This window comes from Polypterus senegalus, chromosome 12 (assembly GCF_016835505.1).
Source record: "Polypterus senegalus isolate Bchr_013 chromosome 12, ASM1683550v1, whole genome shotgun sequence".
In the NCBI taxonomy this organism is placed as follows: Eukaryota; Metazoa; Chordata; class Cladistia; order Polypteriformes; family Polypteridae; genus Polypterus; species Polypterus senegalus.
The window spans coordinates 34,962,811-34,987,088 of record NC_053165.1 but is presented as its reverse complement, the minus strand read 5'-3'; positions in this window follow the sequence as shown (position 1 = coordinate 34,987,088).

The window sequence follows — 24,278 nt, the reverse complement described above, 5'->3', positions numbered from 1 at the left end:
TATGCATTTAGAATCATTTGTCATATGCAGTAATTGTCATCACAACCAATTTTGAGAAATTGCTTTTGAAAGATATATTTATAGAAGGAAAAGATGTTAGATTTGTCCACATTAACATTCTAACGAGACATTTTTGAATTCTTAATATCAACAGTAAGAAGGTAGATGTATCTGCAATGTATGTAAACATCACTGACAAATAAATTTAACTACTGTGATTAGAATGAAGATGAGATATTTGAAGGCTTGTAAAAAGCAGTTCATTGAGTATTGCAAATTTTTTTTTCAGTATACAAGCCATTTATAATATAGATTTGTTTTTCATGGTTTACATTTGATCATATGTATTCAATACTCCAGAACAGCAAGAATATTATATTTTAAAAATATGACATTATAGTGCTAAATCAAGACATACTGTAAATAGCAGCAAATTAATTGAATTAAGACTCTGAAGAAAATAATACAGTGCTACAGCAAATACTGTATTAGTAGAAAATGGTAAAGGCATAAATGGAGTTTTTCTTTGAATTCTTTTTCCTTAAATCTCTCTGTGATGAATGCAATGCAGCATCACTGTCACTAAATGTGTCTTAGAATGCTGATTCTTTATATAATCTTTAATGTTTAAAGTTAATATATGAAAGAAAGAATTACACTTTTTATTAATCATTCTAAGGTGAATTGTTTGCCCAATAAAGCTTGCCGTTCCTATCCACTTAACTGTTCCAAAGTAATATCAAGTCTAACTTTAATGGTCCCTAAAGACCTACTGTCTATCACACTATTTAATTCAATGTGTCTGTTGTTCTCTATGTGAAGAAAGACTTTCTCATATTTATGCAAAAAATAAATTTCTAACTGTGCCACGTGTGCTTGTTGAACTCATTTTAAAGTAACAGTCTTGATCCACTGTACTAATTCACTTCATACTTTTAAACATTTCAATCACTCCTACTCTTCTTTTGCTTAAACTGAAAAGGCTTAGCTCCTTTAATCTTTCCTCATAACTCATCCTCTGCAGGTCTGGAATCAGCCTAGTCGTTCTTCTCTGTAATTTTTCTATCACTTCTATGTCTTTTTTGTAACCTGGAGACCAGAAATGCACACAGTACTTACAGTACTTCAGATGATGCTTCATTAGTGCGTTATAAAGCTTTAGCATAACTTTTGACTTTGACATATTCAGTTAGCCTTCTTAATGGCTTCTGAACACTGTCTAGAATTTAATAGTGTCGAGTCCACTATGACTCTTAAATCCCTTTCATAAAGTCTATTGTCAATTTTCTGACCTCACATTGTGCATTCATATCCAACATTTTTACTTCCTACATGTAATAGTTTACATACATATACTGTATTATGAATGCCGTGTTGGACAGATGGGTGTCCCTACCTGATGCTAAGGGTCTGTAGGCAGACCTTTTTGGATATTTAGACCCTGAGTTTTGTGTGCTGTACAAGTTAATTTGCAGGGTAGCAGGGTGGGGGTAACTGGTGTGAAATAGTTTACTTGCTGGTTACATTTTTTATCTGACTTTTAATTATTCCTGGGAATACTGGGTTAATTTGCCTTGTGAGTATCCATTTATTTATTAACTAGCAAAATACCTGCGCTTCAAAGCGGAGAAGTAGTGTGTTAAAGTAATGAAAAATTAAAGGAAACATTTTGAAAATAACGTAACATGATTGTCAATGTAATTGTTTTGTCACTGTTATGAGTGTTGCTGTCATATATATATATATATATATATATATACACACATACATACATACACACACATTATATATACAGTATATATATCTATATCTATATATATATATCTAATATCTATATATATCTATATCTCTCTCTATATATATACACATACATACTGTACATACACACACACACACACACACACACATTATATATATCTATCTATATCTATCTATCTATCTATCTGTATATATATATATATATATATATATACATATACACACACACACATTATATATCTATCTATCTCTCTCTCTATATACACATACATACTGTACATACATACACACACACACATTATATCTATATCTATATATATATATATATATATAGCAAAATACCCGCGCTACACAGCAGCGAAGTACTGCCTTAAGAGTTTTATTAAGAATAAAATTAAACCTTTTTAAATTGAGGGAAAATATACCAATAATTATTTGTTAAGGATCTCTTTGTATACCACATTGTGAGTTCGGCCCTCCGGTTGTAATATGACCAAGCTGTGCGCTGAGCTTACTCTTAAGCATGCAACGTACAGTTAGCCATGTGAACAGTACAGCTTTTGAGAGTTTAAACATTCATAAACATCAAAGTGTCCACTACTGAAATCGTCACCTGTGAATCTAAGATATTTAAGAGGCATTTGCGGTTGTCCAAAGGTGTAAAATATTTGGCCATTTTGGTACAATTGAAAGCAACAACAGAACAATTCAGCGGCAGCCATCAACTCACATGCAGAACCATGGGTGAAGGGCTTAAGCATTTCACTCTTATAGTGCTCCTGTGTAGTATAATTATCTCCTGTACCATCATCAGTCCACACCTTGAACCTGTCCCAGTCATTCAATACATAAGACACAATGTTTCTCCAGATATCAAGAGTGAGCCTGTCATGGCCGTGCAATATGTAACACAGAGAATGGAAAAGATAGGTGCCATCTCCGGGCATGGAAACCACTCAGTAAGTGACAGTTCTTTGATCGATGGTGATCACCTCGATAGACATGTTAATGCGGGGACAGTTGGAATGATAAAGGAAATGGGTACCTGAACAATGTAAAGTAAGTATAAAATACCTACACAATAACTATAATCGTAATAAATGAACAATAAAACAGCGGAGAAGTCGTGGATTAAATAAAAAGGCTGCAGTTATCAGCAGGGGGAAGTGAATCCTGTGGCGAAGCAAGGAAGGGAATGTAGAGACTGGAGCGATGGACGGCCTTATATAGGCAGGCACCCAACAACGTGGGAGGCATTGGGATGGGGGACCCAACGGCGCCTCACACGGTGACCGAGCTGCAGACTATGGACGTATATATGTACATAAGTAGGATTCAGTTAGCGTTGGGAGCCCGTGTACCAAATTTCTTGAAGATGGGCCCATAAGCAACAAAGACCGTTGACCGTTGGGTATTGACATTTTCCATACATTACAAAAAAAAAACTACAATCGCTAATTATTATATGATCTTCTAATATTTTTACAGATTCACTCACTACTTGTTTATCACTTCTGCTGTCTTCCCTTCCAGTTTGGTCATTGTTAAAATGAATGTACTCCCTCACTTTAATTTTATAAATGCTATGCTACACCTCCCAACTCCAGATTTTGTCTGGAAGTTAGACCCTTGATCTCTACATTTTTATGGGATTAAAAGAGACCTTTCATCAGGTTTTCTGTGTTAATTGTAGTAAATGAGAGGGTGGAATCTTTTTACCTGATTGTGAATCGCATCTTTGGGCTTTTCTTCTGTGCCCAGTTTGGAGATGGTTGTTTCCTCCTTTTAGTGCCTTTTACTGGTATGCCATTGAATCCAGTATAGCTGCCCTGTCTCTCCTCCCTTTCACAATACTTAACATAAAATCTCGTGATAACAATTTGGGACCTTTTGTTTCCTGTGTGCCAACATTATGGCACATTTATTAAGTTAACATTAGCTAAACTGTTCAGTGTTATAAACAGACTGCAAAACTCATCCAGATGGCATGTTTATTGCAGCCGGGAACTTTAATAATTATTACATTAGAACAATCTAGATGAGAACAGGCCATTCAGCCCAACAAAGCCTGCCAGACGTATCCACTTATTTCTTTCAAAAAAAAAGAACTGTAGCGTATGCTATCAAGTTGCACACACGCCTTCCATTGCATCACAACTGCAATTTTAATTGCCTCTCCTTTCTCTTTCTCAGATCACTTTTCGGAAGGAAGTCAGTTTCATAGTTTTTATGAACAGTTCAAAAGTGCCTTTCCACATTTTCCTTCTTTGGAATAGTAATGATAGATTGACAGATCAGACAAACACACTTCGATTGTGACATTGTGAGAGAAAGAAATCCTATTCCAATTCCACATCCAGCCCATAAACAACATTTTTTTTTAAATCCCTTCTTTAGTCGATATAAATTGGAAGGCTAAGTAGATCACTTAGATAGCTGGAGTTTTGCAGCTCGCGTGTTTGATTGTGCATGCGGGATGACCAGTGTGTTAGAAGAAAAGGGATCTCAGACTTGCTGCCCTGTATGTCAATCAAGTGGAAAATGCCATAGGGAGGATATTTGATAGACTAACATTTAAAAATAATTTTTTTGAATGCAATGCGATCTACCTGCACTCCCTTTCCAATCCACCGGTCGATTGTGATCGGCGCATTGGCCATCCCGATCTATGTAATTCTTTGATGCATGTTAAGCTTACTGGCCTATAGTTGCTTGGATCAACCCTATCACCCTTTTTACATAATGGGATGATATTTGCCATTTTCCAGTCCTTCAGAATCTCTCCAGTATGCAGTGATTTCCTAATATGTGTCAAGGGTTAATATATGCCCTCACAAGCCTCCTTTAGAACTCGAGGGTAAATATTATCTGGTTGTGGTGATTTGTTTGATTTCAGCCTATTCAATCTTCGCAGCACTTCTCCCTCTACAATTTCCAAATCCCTCAGTACCTCCTTAATTGTCCCATTTACCTCTGGATAGCCACTTGCTCACTTGTGTAATGTAAGTTCAGGGCATCTGCTATTTTATTGTCTGTATCTTTTATTTCCCTTTTACTATTTCTGATGCACTTGACCTCCTCCTTCACTGTTCTTTTACTAAAATACTGAACAAATCTCTTAGGGTCTTCTTTCGGGTTATCTGCAATATTCCTCTCCAACTGTCTTTTAGCCTCTCTGATGTCCTTCTTAATGACTGCCCTCATGTTCTCATACGCTCTACGATTCACTTTGCAGTCATTAGTCTTATATGCCTTATAAAGCAGTTTTTTCCTTTACAGCTTCTTTTTTAAATCTTTATTAATCCACTGTGGAGTATTTCTAAATTTCCTATTATTCCAAATTTAGGCATGTATCTGTCCTGCATTGCATGTAAAACATTTTTAAACCTGTTCCACTGCTCCTTGACTGTCTCCACACTTTAAAGCTTATCCCAGTGTATCCTACTTAGACTTTGTCGCATCTGGTCAAAATTTGCCCTAACAAAGTTCAACTTAACAATTTTAGTCTTTGTTTCTGCACTCTTACAAAATACTGAGAATTGTATTATATTATAGTCACGTGACCCTAGTGGCTCAATCACTTATGTACCTTCAATTCTATCCTGATTATTACAAAATACTAAATCCAGACAAGCTTCACCCCATGTTGGTGCTTTAACATACTGTGTTAAAAAAACAGTCACTGATTACTTCTAAAAACTCCCTGTAAATTTGCTTTTTTGATATTACTAAAAAGATATGTGTTGAACTTACTGTCTGAATTGGGTGGTCTATAACACACTCCTAAAATAAGACCTCTTTCCCTAATATTTTCCAGGCGAAGCCACATATCCTTACTAAAATGGGGCTCATCGTCCAACTGAAGAGGACTTACATTTAAATTCTGTTTGGCATAAACAGCAAACCCACCTCCTTTTCTGTTCTGTCTATCATTTCTAATAAATGTGTATCCTTCTATGTTACACTCATCCCCATCTTTGTTATTTAGCCAGGTTTCCATTATTGCTATGATATCATATGTCATGAAGTGCTTTGAGAAACTGGTGCAGAGTCATATCATCGCCTGCCTGTCAGCAGACCTGGACCCATTCCAATTTGCTTACAAAGCAAAGAGATCCACGGAGGACACTGTGGCCACAGCCCTTCATGCTGCCCTGACCCACCTGGAGCAGCAGGGGAGTTACGCCAGACTGCTCTTTTGTAGACTTCAGATTCGTTTAGCACCATCCTCCCACAACAAATGGTGTCCAAACTGGCATATCTGGGACTTCTATCACTCACCTGCAGTTGGATACTGGACTTCCTGTCTGGTCGCTCCCAGAGGGTCAGGCTGGGTCTCCACACATCCACTGCTCTCAGCCTCAACACCGGGACACCGCAGGGTTGTGTGCTCAGCCCGCTCCTCTACACCCTCTACACATATGACTGTGTCCCCACTCACCATAGCAACAAGATCATAAAGTTTGCGGATAACACGACGGTGGTCGGGCTCATCTTGGGCAAGAACGGTGAGCTGGCATACAGGGACGAGGTGGAGTGGCTGTCAGAGTGGTGCACAGTCAATAACCTGCTCCTCAACACCACAAAAACGAAGGAGCTTGTTATTGACTTTAGAAAAAACAAAACTGACATCCAGCCACTTATCATTGGCAGGGCATTTGTGGAGAGGGTCCCGGTGTTCAGGTTTCTGGGCATTAAGCTGGAGGATGATCTGACCTGGAGTGCCAACACCAAGGAGCTGCTGAAGAAGGCGTAGCAGAGACTGTATTTTCTGAGAATCCTCAGAAAGAACCATCTCCCCAAAAATCTGCTTGTTGCCTTTTATCACTGTTTCATAGAGAGTGTGCTCACGTACGGACTGTGTGTGTGGTACGGCAGCTGCACTTCCTCAGAAAGGAAAGCGCTCCACAGGGTCGTCAGGACAGCAGAGAGAACAATTGATTGTATCCTCCCCACTCTGGAACAAATCTACACCTCCCGATGCCGCAAAAAAGCAATAGACATTTCAAAGGATTCATCAAATCCCGGTCATTGCCTCTTCCAGCTTTTGCCATCGGGCAAGAGATACAGAGCAATGAAAACTAGGACCAACCGCCTTAAAAACAGCTTTTATCCAAAACCAATCCCTGAACTCAGAATAAAACTGCTCCATATCATTCTCTCCCAATGTGCAATATAGACCTTAAGTCAACAAGTGCAATTTTTGTATTTTGTAAAGTACTTTTATTTCTATTCGGTTTGTTATTATTTTCTCTCTTCTTGTCTTTTTAACTCTTATGCCTCACACTGAGTCCGACTGCACCTTCAATTTTGTTGTTCCTTTGTAAAAGTGACAATGACAATAAAGATCTATCTATTTATCTGTTTATCATAATTATGCTCTGCTACATACAGCTCCAACTCACTTACTTATTTTTGATCCTTCTACCTTTAAGACAAGCTATTTTTAATGTGTTATTCTTTCTACATTTAAATGTTTGCTTAGAATTTACATTACTATGCCTTTTTATTTTTACACCATTGTTTGTTCCTCCATGTATAGATCTAAACCTGCCCTGTCCTAAACTCCCTGACCCTCCAATCCCTAGTTTAAACAATCCTCGACTAGCCTACTCATACACCTCCCCAATACATTGGTGCCCCTCCAGTTCAGATGTAACCCATCATGGCAGAACAAGTCTCTTCTGTTCCAAAAGGAGTCCCAATACCCCATAAACCTATACCCTTCTATTCTGCAGATTTGAGCCATACGTTAAGCCTTCAATCTCCTCAATTTTACCTGGACTGGTACATGGTACAGGCAGAACTTCAGAGAAGACTACCTTGTCAGTTCTGCTCCTTGGCTTGGCACCTAACGCTTAGCAGATCTAACAGACTACCCTTATTTATGTAATTTGTTCCAACATAGACAATAACAACTGGATCTACCCCTGCTTTGGTCAAGAGGCTATCCACCCTTCCAGGGAGGTCCTGAATCTGTGAACCCAGATGGCAACGCACTGTGCAAGACTATATGTCCCCGGCGCACACCTGTGCTTAAATCCACCTAATGATAAAGTCCCCAACTATCACTACCTCTCTCTTTCTGGGAACTGGTTTTGAGGTGGCCTGTTGAGGCTCCTCATCCCTGCCTACCACCTCAGAATCATCAGAAACACCGTCCAGTTTCTCAAGGACGTGATAATGGTCTGACTCAAAATAACAGAATACAATAACACTGTCCGTCTTGAGAGACGCTGCTATTTCTCTAATATTATAAATAACAATGCTAGTAATCCTAGAGTCTTATTTTCAACAATTGATCACCTACTAAACCCAGGTAGCTCAAAGGAATGCCTCCTAAGTGCTTCCAGTGAAACCTGTGAGGCTGTCGCTGTATTCTTCAATCAAAAAATTAATGATATTAGAAATAACATAGTATATCTCCCCAACACTAAGGATCCCCCTAAACCCCAACACCCTGTTATAAACAAATTAAACTCTTTCACTAGGATAGATTTACCTGATTTACAAAAATAATATCTCAATTAAAACCCTCCACCTGCGTCCTTGACCCGATACCAACAAGGTTTTTCAAAGAAGTATCAGGCGTGCTAATTGATAATGTTCTTGACATAGTAAATTCGTCACTAGATACTGGGGTCTTCCCAGACTGTCTTAAGACTGCTGTAGTTAAACCCCTTCTTAAGAAACATAATCTTGACCCCTCGGCTCTTGAAAATTTTAGACCCATCTCTAACTTGCCCTTCTTAAGTAAAGTTCTAGAGAAGGCAGTCATTATGCAGTTAAATGACCACCTAAATAAACATGCTATTCTTGATAAATTTCAGTCAGGTTTTAGAACAAATCACAGCACAGAAACTGCACTCGTTAAAGTAGTAAATGACTTGCGGGTAAATGCAGACAGAGGCCATTTATCTGTTCTCATCCTCTTAGATCTGAGTGCTGCATTTGACACCATTGATCACAACATTCTTAGAAATCGCCTTAGTCAATGGGTGGGCCTCTCTGGCAGTGTCTTAAATTGGTTTGAATCCTACCTGACAGGGAGAAAATATTTTGTTAGTTGTGGGAATTACAACTCGAAGACACATGATATCCAATATGGTGTTCCACAAGGCTCTATCCTGGGTCCGCTGTTATTCTCAATCTACATGCTTCCGTTAGGTCAGATTATCTCAGGGCACAACGTGAGCTACCACAGCTATGCTGATGACACACAGCTGTACTTATCAATAGCACCTGATGACCCCATTCTATTGATTCACTAACACAATGTCTGACTAGTATCTCAGAATGGATGAATAGTAATTTTCTCAAGTTAAATAAAGAGAAAACTGAAATTTTAGTGATCAGCAATAATGGATACAATGAGGCTATTAGAAATAAACTGGATACATTAGGATTAAAAGTCAAGACGGAGGTAAAAAGCTTAGGGGTGATTGTTGACTGTAATCTGAATTTTAAATCACATATTAATCAGATCATTAGGACAGCATTTTTCACTTAAGAAACATAAGTAAAGTTAGACCTCTTTATCACTGAAAGATGCTGAGAAATTAGTTCACGCGTTTGTTTTCAGTCGACTAGATTACTGTAATGCACTCCTCTCAGGACTACCCAAAAAGATATAAATCGTTTGCAACTAGTGCAGAATGCAGCTGCTAGAATCCTAACTAGGAAAAGAAAATCAGAACACATCACACCAGTTTATGTCACTACACTGGTTACCTGTGTCATTCAGAATTGACTTTAAAATTCTGCTTATGGTTTATAAAGCCTTAAATAATCTCGCCCCATCTTATATATCGGAATGTCTGACACCTTATATTCCAAATCGTAACCTCAGATCCTCAAATGAGTGTCTCCTTAGAATTCCAAGAACAAAACTTAAAAGAAGTGGTGAGGCGGCCTTCTGCTGTTATGCACCTAAAATCTGGAATAGCCTGCCAATAGGAATTCGCCAGGCTGATACAGTAGAGCACTTTAAAACACTGCTGAAAACACATTACTTTAACATGGCCTTTTTATAACTTCATTTTAATCGTAATTTAACTTAATCCTGATACTCTGTATGTTCAATTCATCATAACAACTATTCATGGTGGCTCTAAAATCGGTACTGACCCCTACTCTCTTTTCTGTTTCTTTTTCCGGTTTCTTTGTGGTGGTGGCCTGCGCCACCTCCACCTACTCAAAGCTTCATGATGCTCCAACAATGATGGACGGATTAAAAGGAAGAAGTCTACGTGACCATCATCATCATCAAGCCCTTCCGTGAGAACCCTAAATCCAAAGAGGACTGTTTCATTTATATTAGGTAGAATGCCCAGAGGGGACTGGGCGGTATCATGGTCTGGAATCCCTACAGATTTTATTTTTTCTCCAGCCGCCTGGAGTTTTTGTTTTTCTGTCCCCTGGCCATTGAACCTTACTCTTATTCGATGTTAATGTTGATTTATTTTTTTATAATTATGTCTTTCATTTTTCTATTCTTTAATATGTAAAGCACTTTGAGCTACTGTTTGTATGAAAATGTGCTATATAAATAAATGTTGTTGTTGTTGACTCTACTAATTCTTCAGTTGAAGCCCCCGGACAGTGTGCACCCTTTACCTTATGCCTTGTAATGGTGACCCTCCTATTTCTATCTGTCTGGTCTGGAATCTCCTCCCGCACTACCTTGGGGATGCACACTATCTCTCTAAAGGACACCTGGGCAAGGTCTGACAATTCTCTACTACAATGCAGGCCAGCCAACTCCTTCTCCAGTTCAGCGACTCTAAACTTGAGGTGCTGGATCAGCTGGCATCTCCTGCAGATGTAGCCCAACATACAACAGGACTTGCATTGCACTGGCCTCATTATTAAAATTTGATTTAGGATTAGTAAAACTGCCTTAACTTTTTCTTAAAATTAAATGATTTAACTCAGATGGTAACACTAAGAACTGCTACAGCTATTTTACACCTTGTCCCCCCTTAAGCTCCTGTACTGCTCTCCCTCTCAGCTGCATGCTGTTGAGCCTTCTAGGTTAGCTTTACTTTTCTCTGTCTCTTCTCCTAACTTTGTGCTCCTCTTATTCCTTACTTAAAAGCTTTCCACTTGCATGCATGGCCCACTTAACTGTTCTATGTATGGACTGCTAAAAACTGTTCTGTTCAATCTAAAATAAACAAATTAAAATAACTCTATAACCTTATCTGCTCCTACAGGCCCTTGTGCCTGATTGGCATCTTAATGCTGGCTGCTTACCTCTACACCGCTCAGCCTTCCACTTTATTCCTTTGAAGTCAGCCATGGCCTTTTTTCTTTTCTTTTAAACTAATAAATCGCTGTTACGATGCTGTTATTTGCTTACAAATGCCGATATCAGTTACTGCTGCTTTCTACTCTCTCCTTGATGCTAGATCAGATACAGATAACAAGTACACTTACAAGTAGCACTAACTTTTCCAAGTGCACCTCCAAACACCCAGCTACTGTTGCTCTTGTGCTGGCAAAAAAAAACCTTCTAAAGGAAACAAAGCTTTAAAAATTCCTACACGGTTCCTTAGCAGCAAGCAATTTTTAAGAGCAAAATGTATTTTTTATTTAACTCTCACAACACAGAAAACACAGAAAACTCTCAGCTGCCTCTAGCGTTTGCAAAGTGCATGTCAGCACGCCTCAAGCCTCAGCACATCACCCTAAACTTAAGACTGTACTCACCAAATTTTGATTGATTTATTTGTTTGTTGATTTTCCTACTAGAGGAAACAACACGCTACACCATGTTTATTGCAATATAGCAAACATGTACAAATCGTTGCCTTCCCCCCACCTTGGCTGATCTGATGACATACAAAACTCTTCATTGCCAGGACAAAGCCCACTGTGCAGACTGTTAAGAGTCTGGTTAGATGGAGCCATGTCTGAACTACAGGACTGCTTCAATAAAACAAATTCAGATCTGTTAAATCAGGAAGACACTCTGAACAATCATACCTGTATACACTTAAACACCTACACCTCCTCCATTCTAGCTTATATCAAATTCTGTATGGGCAATGTTATTATTTTTAAGACAATTTTTACATTTCCCAACAGGAAACCTTAGATGAACAGGTTATTTACACTGTTCAAAAGCGACAGCAACCAACCCATAACTAAGCTAATGCTGCAGTAGGCTTCATCATGGACACTGGTGTTGAATTTGCATGAGGTGAGACAAGCCCCAAACTGCATCAACCCCAACAAAGTTGCTGGACCTGATGGGGCATCTGGACAGGTCCTGGAACATTGTGTAGGACAGCTGACAGCAGTATTCACTTCCCTGCTTAACATCTCCTTGGAACAGGCCACTGTCCCCACCTGTCCCAATTCTGCAACAATCATCCCTGTTCAAAACATACATTGTTCAGGTTCCTAAATTACAATCACCCATTGTCCTTGAATCCCCATTGTTATAAAGTGCGACTTTAAACATCAAAAGTAACATCCCACCTGCCCTGGATCAATACCAGTTTGCCTACACAGCAAACATGTCAATTGGGGATGCTGTCTCATTGGCCCTTTACACTTCCTTGGTACATTTGGAAGAGTTATGTCTGAATGCTGTTAGTTGATTTAACTCAACTTTTAATACCATCTCCCCCAGTACTCTGACCATTAAATTATAAAACCTTAGCCTTGATATACTGTATATCAATTCAAATGGATTCTGGACTTTCTTACCAGCAGACCATAAAAAGCGCACATAGATAAGTACTCATTCTCCTCCATAACACTTACCATTGGACACCAAAGGGCTGTGTGCTTGGCCCCCCTACTAAACTCCCTCTTCACATATGACTGCAAATCCATTCGTGATTCCAACATCATAATTAAGTTTGCCCATGATACCACAGTAATGGGCCTGATCTCTAATAACAACAAATCAGCCTACAGAGAAGAGATTGAGAGCCTGGAGAATTGGGGCTGGAACAATAACCATGTTCTCAATCCAACGAAAACAAAAGAACTGATAGTGGACTTCAGAAGACTGGGACACAGTGGTCACTACCCATTAGCATCAACAGTGAGAGTGTGGAGGCAGTTCAGAGCTTCAGATTCCTAGCAATTCATATCAGTCAAAATCCGTCATGGTCTATCAACATGAGAGTGATGGACAAAAAGGTCTTCAGTGACTTTGAATCATTGCGACTGTTTCATTATTTATTCAACCTTCAGTACATCTCAACCACTGTGACTATTTCTTTATTACCTATCCCTCTCCGCCTCTTCATTGCAACAACTTATTATTTTACCATTACCCAGTTCATTATTCTGTGTATAATATCTCTCTAACAATGACGTGCTACTGGCATTTTTCACTTTATTTTGGGTTGTGGACGTTAGAGGGGGCTGTTGCCCCATGAAACCCAACGGACAGATGCTCTGCACACAAGTGTAAAAGCACTAAGCAGATTTTTTTTAACATTTTCTTTAGTAATAATGCAATCATCTACCACATCTCTGTTACACTCCCTCCCAACTCCGCCTCTCTTGCTGGGTCTCCAGTAGTTCTTTATATAGTCCTTGACCCAGAAGTGTGTCACCTGGCGGCACCCACGGTACCCAGCAGGGCTGTGAAACTGAAATATCTTCTCCCATAGTGCCCTGCAGGAATCTGGGGCACTGCTAAGCTGCAGGGAAGTTGCCATCTAGCGTCCTGGGTGTATCAGCTGAGCACAGTGGAGCAAAGCGTCCAGTCCTGCGAGGGTTGTCGTTCTCCAGGAGATACTGTTTGCTGTGGCCAGACTGTGGCTTTGCCCTGTAAAGCAATCATAGGAGAACCGTGGGGAGATGCTCCATACATTATGATTTTTAACTTCCTCCCCGGTTCTCCATGGACAATTTCTCCACACATGGCCCGGCCAGTGGCATTAATAGCACAGCTGCCTCTCTCCCAATAGTCTCACACTGCAAGACTGAAAACAGGTTGGGAATGGACCGTCAGCCACACATGAGCTCACAGCTCCATGCTCTAATATGTCAGGAGGTCCCCACTTCTTTTCTGGGATCTCCTTTTTGATCTGGGGCTTTCTCACAGTCTGGGTCTCTCTATTCGTGAGAGACCCTTTGTTGTTTGTGTAACCGACTGCAATCTGCTTTTTCCTGCATTGTGTAAATGACTGTCATGTAGGCACGTTGGGTTAGAACACAAGTTTTTTATTTTCCTCTTCCGGTAAATCTTTGCAAAACAAAAGGAAAGAAATAGACAGAACATCACATACACGTCTTCTTCCCTCTGGATTAAGTCCTGCCTTGTGCCCTGTGTTGGTTGGGATTGACTCCAGCAGACCCCCGTGACCCTGTGTTCGGATTCAGCGGGTTGGATAATGGATTCCAGCGATGACTTTATATATTCAAGTTTTGACTTTATATATTCAGAAAAAAGTTTTGACTTTATATATACCAACGCTGACTTTATATATTAAAGTTTTGACTTTATATATTCTGACGCCAACTTTATATATTCAGAAAATCAATGTATTTGCCTGTTTGGCACCCCATAGTATATGTGTGTGTGTATATATGTACACATGTATATATATATATATGCCAGCAACACTCATGACAATGACAAAACAATTACGTTGTCAATCATGTTACGTTATTATTAAAATGTTTCCTTTTCTTTTTACTTCTCCGCTGCCAAACGCGGGTATTTTGCTATATATATATATAGATATAGATATAGATATGACAACAACAATCATATCAATGACAAAACAATTACATTAACAATCATGTTACGTTATTTTTTTAATTTTTCCTTTTCTTTTTCATAACTTCTTTTACAAACTACTTCTCCGCTGCGAAGCGCGGGTATTCTGCTAGTATATTTATATAGCATACCTTTGCAAAACAAAAGGAAAGAAATAGACAGAGCGTCACATACACGTATTCTTCCCTCTGCCTATTAAATAATAAATTAAATTGATTATAAATTATTAACACAAAGTAAATGAAAAAAAAAAAATATCAGGAAAGAAACTGAAACCACAACCTACCCCTACAGCGTCCACCGCGCTTCTGGCGTTAGAGCCAAAAACGTGGTGCATGCAGGTTGTGAGGTGTGACACTAATTAATGCTCGTGCTACAACAGATTATATTGGTATTTTACTATAAACTATTTATTGATCAACACTTTTGGGGAAGTTCATAACAAAAAAAAATAAAATTATAGATAACATTTTAGAGCACACCTTGTATTCTGGACTCCACGCTGAATATTGTTGTACGATTCTGCTAAACAACGGACACAAAACCACTTGAGTACTAATCTGGGAGTGGGACAGGACTGGGAGCAGAACGCTGAATTGTTCTACTGTGGTCCAGTGCCATTCATTATGGGAAAGCAAAATAGTAAACCGGTCAAAGAGACTCCTTTGAGAAATCAAAAGTCTCTATTAGAAGGATTATTTTTGGAAAGTGTTTCGGACACGTGCTTTCACTTGGGTCCGAAAGGGGGTTCACCTAGAAAATGAATAGAAAAGAAAACCGGATTAGACTTTAAGAAAGCATGCAAAAAATTGAATAAATAGAGTGTTGGCAGATGGCCGATAGACGGGACTGTGGACATATCAGAAATACAAGAAATAAGGAAAATATTATGTAGAAATGCATGAGGATGTTGTAACAAAGGTCCGTATCAAATAGACATGGTTGATAGATGGGAATTGGTGATAAAGGATAGGACCTTGGAAGTAGCGCAGAAGTGTAACGAGCTGCTGGCTGCTGAGGTCAAAACACAGAAAGAAAAGGAAAAGTTATTGCTAGCGTTGCAGAAAACGAAGGTAGAGACAGAGCCCAAGCCTGAAAGTAAGAAAGAAGACAGAAAAGAAAGACCACCAATACTCCATAATCTGTCCACCCCCTCCTTACCAAACTCCCCTGATTCCACCTCCTGCACCCCCTCCTCCAACTGTACCCCTGTTAACAGACGAACCATCTGGAGCAAGTTTTTATGATGAACAATATCATTATGAACCGTCCTCACATATTGACCCTGAGGAAGATGATTCAGATCATTCACAAGGTGCTACTGGGTTGCAATGGCAGAAACCAGAAGAGTCATCTGTCTCCCAGTGCACGAGAAGTCAGACCCTTCGTTTTAAACCTATGGGCGGTTTTACTTCCCCCTTTGGCTCCCCTAAACCTTCTGGCCCGACATTCTCTTGCCCCCTCATTGAAGTCCCCAACCCCCGACATGATCCCGCACAACCCCCAGACAATAATAATCCCACTACCATAATGATTCACCGAAATTGGGACATTCAAGAATTAAAGGATGTGGTGTCTGAACTGCCCGACCACAAAGTGGTCGGTGGACTGAAATTTGTGCAGCAATTACAACAGCTGGATGACATGTATAAACCAAATGCTGCAGAGTGGACACAGGTGCTCCGCCGAAAACTGGGCACCACATGGGCAACTGTAAATCACAGTGATCTTAACAGTGCCCCTTGGCGTTGGAATGAAGCTCTTCCCTGAGGCCCCGGGAATGAAGGTCCTTTCCTCGGCCAGTGGGAGCCTTTGAAAGGAGCCCTGACAGAAAAATATAAAAAGGGCACAGACTGGTCACTAATTTCAGCCGCTAAGCAGAAAAAAGACGAGACAGTGGATGAATGGGCTCACCGGTGGCAAGATCTGATGGCTAATCACTCTGGGCTAGACAATGAAAACGATAGAATTCGTGCTGCAGTGCCTCCTTTTGTCTCGGGACTGAGAAGTGATATTCAAAGCAAAGTTCGCACGTCTTGCATAAGCTGGGAAAGCGCTACGTTCAAGGAAGTCAAGCATCATGCAGGGCATGCCGAGAGACAGACTAAATTAAAACAGTCAGACACACAGACCAAACTCTTGGCTGCACAAATAAATTACTATACTGGTGGAACTGATCCGGCTAGGGGGAGAGGACGCAGAAATTTCTTTGGAAAGCGAGGGCGCAGGAGAGGATGAGGGTTCCAATTATCAAGCCCTAATAATCCTTTCGCTCAGATGCCTGACCCTTCGGAGCAGACGCCAGCGTCATATGCCTGTTATGGCTGCGGTGAACTTGGACATTTCAGACGCAACTGCCCACACAAGCGCCCTCCGCCACCCCCTCTCCCTGAGCCCAATGACATTCCTTAGTCCTAGAAATTAGCAGGGACCCCCAGCCACTTTTTCCAGTTTCCTTTGCTTACTTGTCATGCTGATACTAATCCTTTATTGACTAAACGGCAAAGAAACTGTCTTTCTTGTGGACAAAGGAGCCACGCACTCCACTTTATCGCTGTTGGAGGTCCCTGCCTCGAAAGACACTGTGAAGGTCCTCACTGCTTCAGGACAACCACACACGCTACTAGTTTCAAAGCCTCTGCAAGTGCAGCTCAGCACCAACAGCTCTCCATTAACTCATCGCTTCCTGTTAAATCATTTGTGCCCTGTGAACTTGCTGGGAAGGGATCTTATGACTAAGTTCTCAGTCTCAATTTCTTTAACTGAACAAGGATTTTACTGCTCCATTTCTAAGCTCCTATGCCAAACTACACACCCCAAGCCCTCTTTTGCTGCATGGACCCTTGACATCTCACCACACACCCTCCTCTTGAAAGCCCTTCATTCTTTCCCCTCATGCCTATTTCCCCACTTACAAGTTCCAGACACTTTGCATTGTACTGCCCAATATTTCCCCGCTTAACTAGACACTCCTTGGTTAGAATCTTTTATTTCCTCCGGCACATGCCCTGAGACTTTGTACATTCCATGTATTTTTGTTTCATCTACTAAAGCTGCTGCGTCAGTTCACCTCACATGTTCACAAAGTATTTTCTATCTAGGTGGTTCAGTGCCCCATGTCTCTCTATCTAAATCTGACACCATTCACTGGGTTGAAATTGGGGACTGGGTTGAAAAATGTCTAAATAGAACTGATTGGCTGTACGTTGCGCCAGGTATTTTTGACACCTCAAACCATCTAATTACTAAAGTATTACATCAGATTAATCTGCCAGTTGTTCGTTCCCTGTGTCACTTGTCTCTCTCTTTATGTTCATTGCAAACTGATAGCATTCCATGGCTCTCTTCGATTCCTGATACACTGTGGTCTCAAGGGAAAAATGATTTTGGCAGAATAGCAAATTGTGAACCTCTAGTAATCTTTCCAAAATCCTCCTTCCGTCTTCACCGTGCGCAATATCCTCTCTCTCCCGAGGCTGAACTCGGAATTGCTGCTGTACATAAAGACCTCGTTGAAAAGGGGGCTATAATTCCTATTAAATATTCTCCTGAAAACTCTCCTATCTTGCCAGTAAAGAAAGATGAAGGCTCTTGGTGCTTTGTCCAAGACCTCAGACAAGTCAATTCTGCTATCTTTTCTAGAGCACCGATCGTGCCTAATCCTTCCACTATTCTGTCTACAATCCCTCCATCTGCACGTTATTTCTCAGTTATTGACTTAGCAAATTCTTTCTTTTCTATTCCTGTACATCCTGATTCTCAGTTTTGGTTTGCTTTTACTTTTTAAAATCGCCATTGGACATGGACCATTATGCCACAAGGTTATACAGAGGCTCCTTGTGTATACGGCCAAGCGCTTACTCAAAACCTGGAAGGTTTTTGGCCTGACAGTGGAAGTGCATTGATACAGTACGTCGACGATTTATTACACTGTAGCGAAACAGAGAAAGCATGCACACAAGATACAGAATTATTGCTCAAGTATCTTGCAGAAAATGGGCACAAGGTTTGTAGATAGATAGATAGATAGATAGATAGATAGATAGATAGATAGATAGATAGATAGATAGATAGATAGATAGATAGATAGATAGATAGATAGATAGATACTTTATTAATCCCAAGGGGAAATTCACATAATCCAGCAGCAGTATACTGATACAAAGAAACAATATTAAATTAAATAGTAATAAAATGAAAAAATTTAAATAAAATTAATGTTAGCATTTACTCCCCCGGGTGGAATTGAAGAGTCGCATAGTGTGGGGGAGGAACGATCTCCTCAGTCTGTCAGTGGAGCAGGACAGTGACAAAAGTCTGTCACTGAAGCTACTCCTCTGCCTGGAAATGACACTGTTAAGTGGATGCAGTGGATTATTCATGATTGACAGGAGTATGCTTAGTGCCCGTCGCTCTGCCACAGATGTTAAACTGTCCAACTTTAAACTTTAATAAGTTTGTCCAGGCGTGAGGCGTCTTTCATCTTTATGCTGCCAAGCTGCAGCTAGTTCAAACCACTGTCAAATATTTGGGGCATGACATCACTTGTGGTACCAGAGCTCTGTCAAAAGACCGCATAACCACTATTCAAAACCTGCCCAGACCGGTCACAAAACAACAGGTTATGTCTGTATTGGGCATTTTAGGTTACTGTCGACAATGGATTTAATTTTTTTCTGAAAGAGCACAGCCTTTGCAAAATCTAGCTAACACTGCTGACCTTCCTCTTTCTGGCCGCATACAGTGGAATGAGCAGGCTGAGAAGGCTCTATGTGATTTAAAAAGTGCATTACTCTTTGCGCCAGCGTTAGGGCTCCCTGACTATTCTCATCCATTCACTTTGTTTTTCGAAAAAATTGGATCCAGTGGCTAAGGGACTTCCAACCTATCTCAGAGCAGTAGCAGCCACAACAGAGGCCGTGCTAGCCAGTACAGATATAGTGCTCATGAGCCCCCTAACAGTAAAGGTGCCTCACGCCGTACATTCCATTTTAGTACAGGCCAAAACTTCACATCTCACTACTGCTAGGGCAATACACTATCAAAACGTACTCTGTACTCTGTCAAATGTCACAATTGAAAGATGCTACACTCTAAATCCAGCCACTCTTCTTCCAACTGAAGAAGAAGGGGAGCCACACAGCTGTCATGACGAAATAATTAAGGTCATAAAACCCAGACCAGACCTGCAGGAAACTCCACTAGAAATAGGAGAAGTACTCTACGTAGATGGATGTTCCTTGCGATTGGATAATGGAACACCCTCAACCAGCTATGCAGTGGTCAAAGGTGACCACCTGCTTGAGGCAAACCGAATTACATCAAGTTTAAGTGTGCAGGCAGCTGAATTAATTGCTCTCGCCCGAGCCTGTCAGCTGTCAGAAGGGAAAGCAGTAACCATTTATATAGATTCCAGGTATGCTTTTGGAGTCTGCCATGATCATGGAGCATTGTGGAAATTAAGGGGATTCAAAACCAGTACTGGTAAGCCCATCCAACATCAGAAATTAGTTGAATCCCTCCTCGAAGCTATAATAAAACCATCAAGACTGGCAATAGTTAAATGCCAGGCCCACACTGGAAAACAAGATCCTTTCAGCAAAGGAAACGACCTGGCTGATCACTTTGCTAAACAGGCTGCCGACAATAACACACCAATCTTTTTATTTCAACAGAAAGACGACAAGGACACTGATAATCAAATAATCTCTTTACAGAGTGCAGCCACGGACAGAGAAAAGAGAAAATGGTCCAAAGAAGGATCTCTCTCTGATGGGGTCTGGACTCACAAGCAAAATAACAAACCTTTCCTCCCAAAAGCTTCTTTTCCAGGTATGGCAAAAATCGCACATGGCCTGGACCACGCCGTAAAGGACGTCATGATTCAAGATGTTGAGAGACATTGGGAAGCCGTAGGCTTCTCTACGTATGCAGAGCAATTCTGCAGACGCTGTGCACTATGTCAAAAATTTAACGTAGGTAAAGGTACTCAGGTAAGTCCCGCCGTCACACACCTAACCCAATGGGTCCATTCGAACATCTTCAAATGGACTTCATTGAACTAACACCATCTAGAGGGTACCGATACTGCTTGGTAATTGTCGATGTGTTCTGCCGATGGGTGGAAGCTTTCCCTTCCAAACATGCAGACGCCAAAACTGTGGCAAAAGCCTTGATAAACGAAATCATTCCAAGATGGGGAATACCACAAAAATTCCAGACTGATAATGGTACCCATTTTGTGAATTTAGTAATCAATGAACTAACCACCTGGCTCCAAATTAACGTGCATCACTATTGCAAGTACCACCCTCAAAGCAGAGGTATAATAGAAAGGTGCAACGGCACTCTGAAATCTAAATTAGCTAAGATCTGTGAGCAGACGAATTTAACTTGGCCTGACGCTTTACCCCTGGCCTGGGATTGAGAGGTAGGACACACTGGCAGTTTGGACTGTCGACGTTTGAAATACTACCTGGACAGTCCATGCCTGTTGGCATGGTTATTGGAAATGTAAATCTGCATACTGTGGACAATGATCTTATTTCCAGCCTTACAGGTCTCCGAGCATCCCTGAAGGAGGTCCACGAGCAGGTTAACCAGGCTTGGCGAGCTAGTCCTCCACCAACAGAGTCACAGATTCCCCTGGGAACCTGGATACTGGTCAGAGACACCCGAAGGAAGCACTGGTATCAACCTCGCTGGAGGGGACCATTCCAAGTGCTGCTATCCACACCTCACGCCGTTAAAGTCAAAAGACTTCCCGCCTGGATTCACGTGTTGCATTTCAAAAAATGGCATTCATAGCTTTGCTAGTCCTAATCTTTTCTATCCATCTAACTTTAAGACAAGGACAAACAAGTGGTGACCATCTGACTCACCAATTGAAGCAAATACATGGGGATTTTCCCACGTTAACTTTCCAAATAGGGAAAACTGCCTCGTTCCAGATTGACTTTTGTTCCATTGCTCCCTGTGGGTCCAGTGGACAAGACAAATGGAGATTGTCTGAAAAATATGTTTGTGTGACCCGACCCAGGTACAAAACTGATTTAAATCCCTCCTCCAGTCTATCTGAATGTTCAAGCTGGAGTGATGTGTTTGTAAACACTGGCGACCAGGACTGGGGTATAATCCGTGGGAAGCCCAGGAACATGATTTAAAAACAAAGGTTTTCTATGAATGGTTTATATCCACTTTTGGCTCTTGGGGGCAATGGTTCAAACCCATTTTTTGTTTCTCTTTTAGTTGCTTTAACTGTTTATATTATTTGATTTGCTGTTGTCTTATTCCGTTAATCCGTTAAAGCAGAGGTGCTGCTTTAATTAACACTGCCAAACCATCAAAGTTGAGCTACATTTCACTTAATGTAAGATTCTATTTTTCTAACACTGATAAGATCTTTATTTGTGAAAAGTCATAGATAACATTCTAATATTTAGTAAGAGCGCCCTTGGACCAGGACCATTTTCTTTTTATTATTATTATTATTATTATTATTATTATTATTATTATTATTATTATTAATACCATGTTTATATTAACTTCACCTGTGTGTTGTCTAGTACAAATCTTGTATTAAATATTTAACCCACTTCCTAATGACTTGAACTGTTAATTAAGAAATAAAATCTTTTATATGAATAATAGTTCAAGAATTCATCAATAGATGGTGCTAGTAATGGATAGAAATATTAAAGGAAGTGTAAAATATTGATTACAAAATTATACTAAAACAAACCCAAGACTAAAAAGTTGAAAATAATATATATATAAAAAAATACTTTTTTAAAACCATGCTTATATTAAGTGAAAAAGTGTACTAAAAAGAAAAACATTAGTCTTTCATACATCAGTCGTAAAATAAAAGTGTGGGCACTTATCAATCAATCAGCATTCAAAAAGCGCCCACACTTTTATTTTTTTATGAGTGATGTATGAGAGACTTATTTTTTACTTTTTAGTACACTTTTTAACTTAATATAAGCATGGTTTTTAAAAAGTATTTTTATATATATTAGGGGGTGCTGCCCCCAGCTTGCTTCACTCACCAACCCCTGGGTTTGGTCCTGTGCAAATGCAATTTGAAAAATGAAGTTTTTTTTTTTCATGGGAATTGTTATATATGCACTATGTTCACTTTCATTTTAAAACTTCAGCAAAAACAATATTTGGAATGAACTGTTCTTCAAGATCACATTGAATTTTTACTCCTTGTTTGGTCTTACAGCATGATCATGCAACGTACTGTATAACTGGCCACGAGTGAATATTGTTTCTTTATCTATTATAAATAAGCTGACTTTTTCAAATGTTTGTTCTTGGGATTTGTTAATTGTCATTGTAAAAGCTATTCTCATGGGAAACTGCTAACATTTTAATACGAATGGCATATCAAGATCTCCTTTTTGTCCAAACACTGTTTCAAGTTCATTCAATAAAAATAAGACTTTCTGATAAAACAATCTACTTACGGAAGTGACAATATCCAGAGCTGATGCAGCCGGTGGCATTGTTCTCAAGAAGCCATTGCGGACTGCACGTCATTTTAATAAATAAATCTGGCCGACCGATAGTTCTGGAGATTGCTATTGCATAATGATATAACTGTTGCAATGCTCTTGGACTACCTTGATATGATGATGGTAATATTACTGCTTTACCTATTTTGAATTTGTCTGAACTATTGATATTTGAATTTTGAACATGAATGACACCTTGCATATGCTCCGTTCTAAGTTTAGCTCGATTCCATTTAATAAAGAAGAGACAATTAGCTGCAACTTTTACATACGCATTAATAACGTAATGTTGTGATAGATGTCGAGATGACAGAAGTGGGTTAAATACATGGTAACGTACTGCTGATTTTGACCCGAAATATTGTGTGGGTGTTATTCATTTTTCTGAATGTGTTTGTTTCTTATTGTACAACCATCGTGTTTCACCATCTGGGAAAAGCAAAGGAAAGAGTAAAGTGTCGGCATGTAGCTATGTATTTGACATTAATGACGAATCATGCCTTGCCTTTGGATATACACGAATATCTGATCTGTCTTTGATATCTCCATCTTTCAAAATTATTTTCGCTGACAATTTGTCACATGTAGGTTTATTATAAATGCGAATGTGATCTTTCTGATTCATATAGAAATCCAAGAAAATTTCTTTGTTCGTGTTTTGCTGATAAATTTTGCATTAAATGCGATACATTTGGACGTATGGATTTGTATCCATCATTGTCTGTATAATTTCTATTACGTCAGATCGTTTTATGTTCTTCTATGTTGCATCACTTCTCCGTGATCATAAAGATACACCTGACCAAATTGTGTTTTTTTTCCAATATTGTGTAAATCAACGTTTTGTGCATTGAATTATGCTACCGCGAAAAGATTATTGAAGATGCGTATATTTTGCCTGTAGTGTTTGTGGATTTCACTTTCACCAAACAACAAATCTTTGAATTCTTGTGGAAACGCCTCTTCATTGGGAAGCAGCAGTACATTTCCCTGATGGCAACATGAATTAGACAATCTACAAGTCTCTGACTTAAACTTTAAAGCCTTACAGTATCTACATACTTCTGACATATCACCTATGTCCATATATTCGATCTCTTTTTGCTGTTACGTTATTCCACCTAGTAATAATTTCCATTTGTTTGCACAAATGCGATCTGTACTTTCTTTTTTTTGACACTTTAGAATTTTAGTACTGTCATGTTTTTGGTCTTGCCAGGCATGTGAATCGTGCCAAGGTTTTTTAT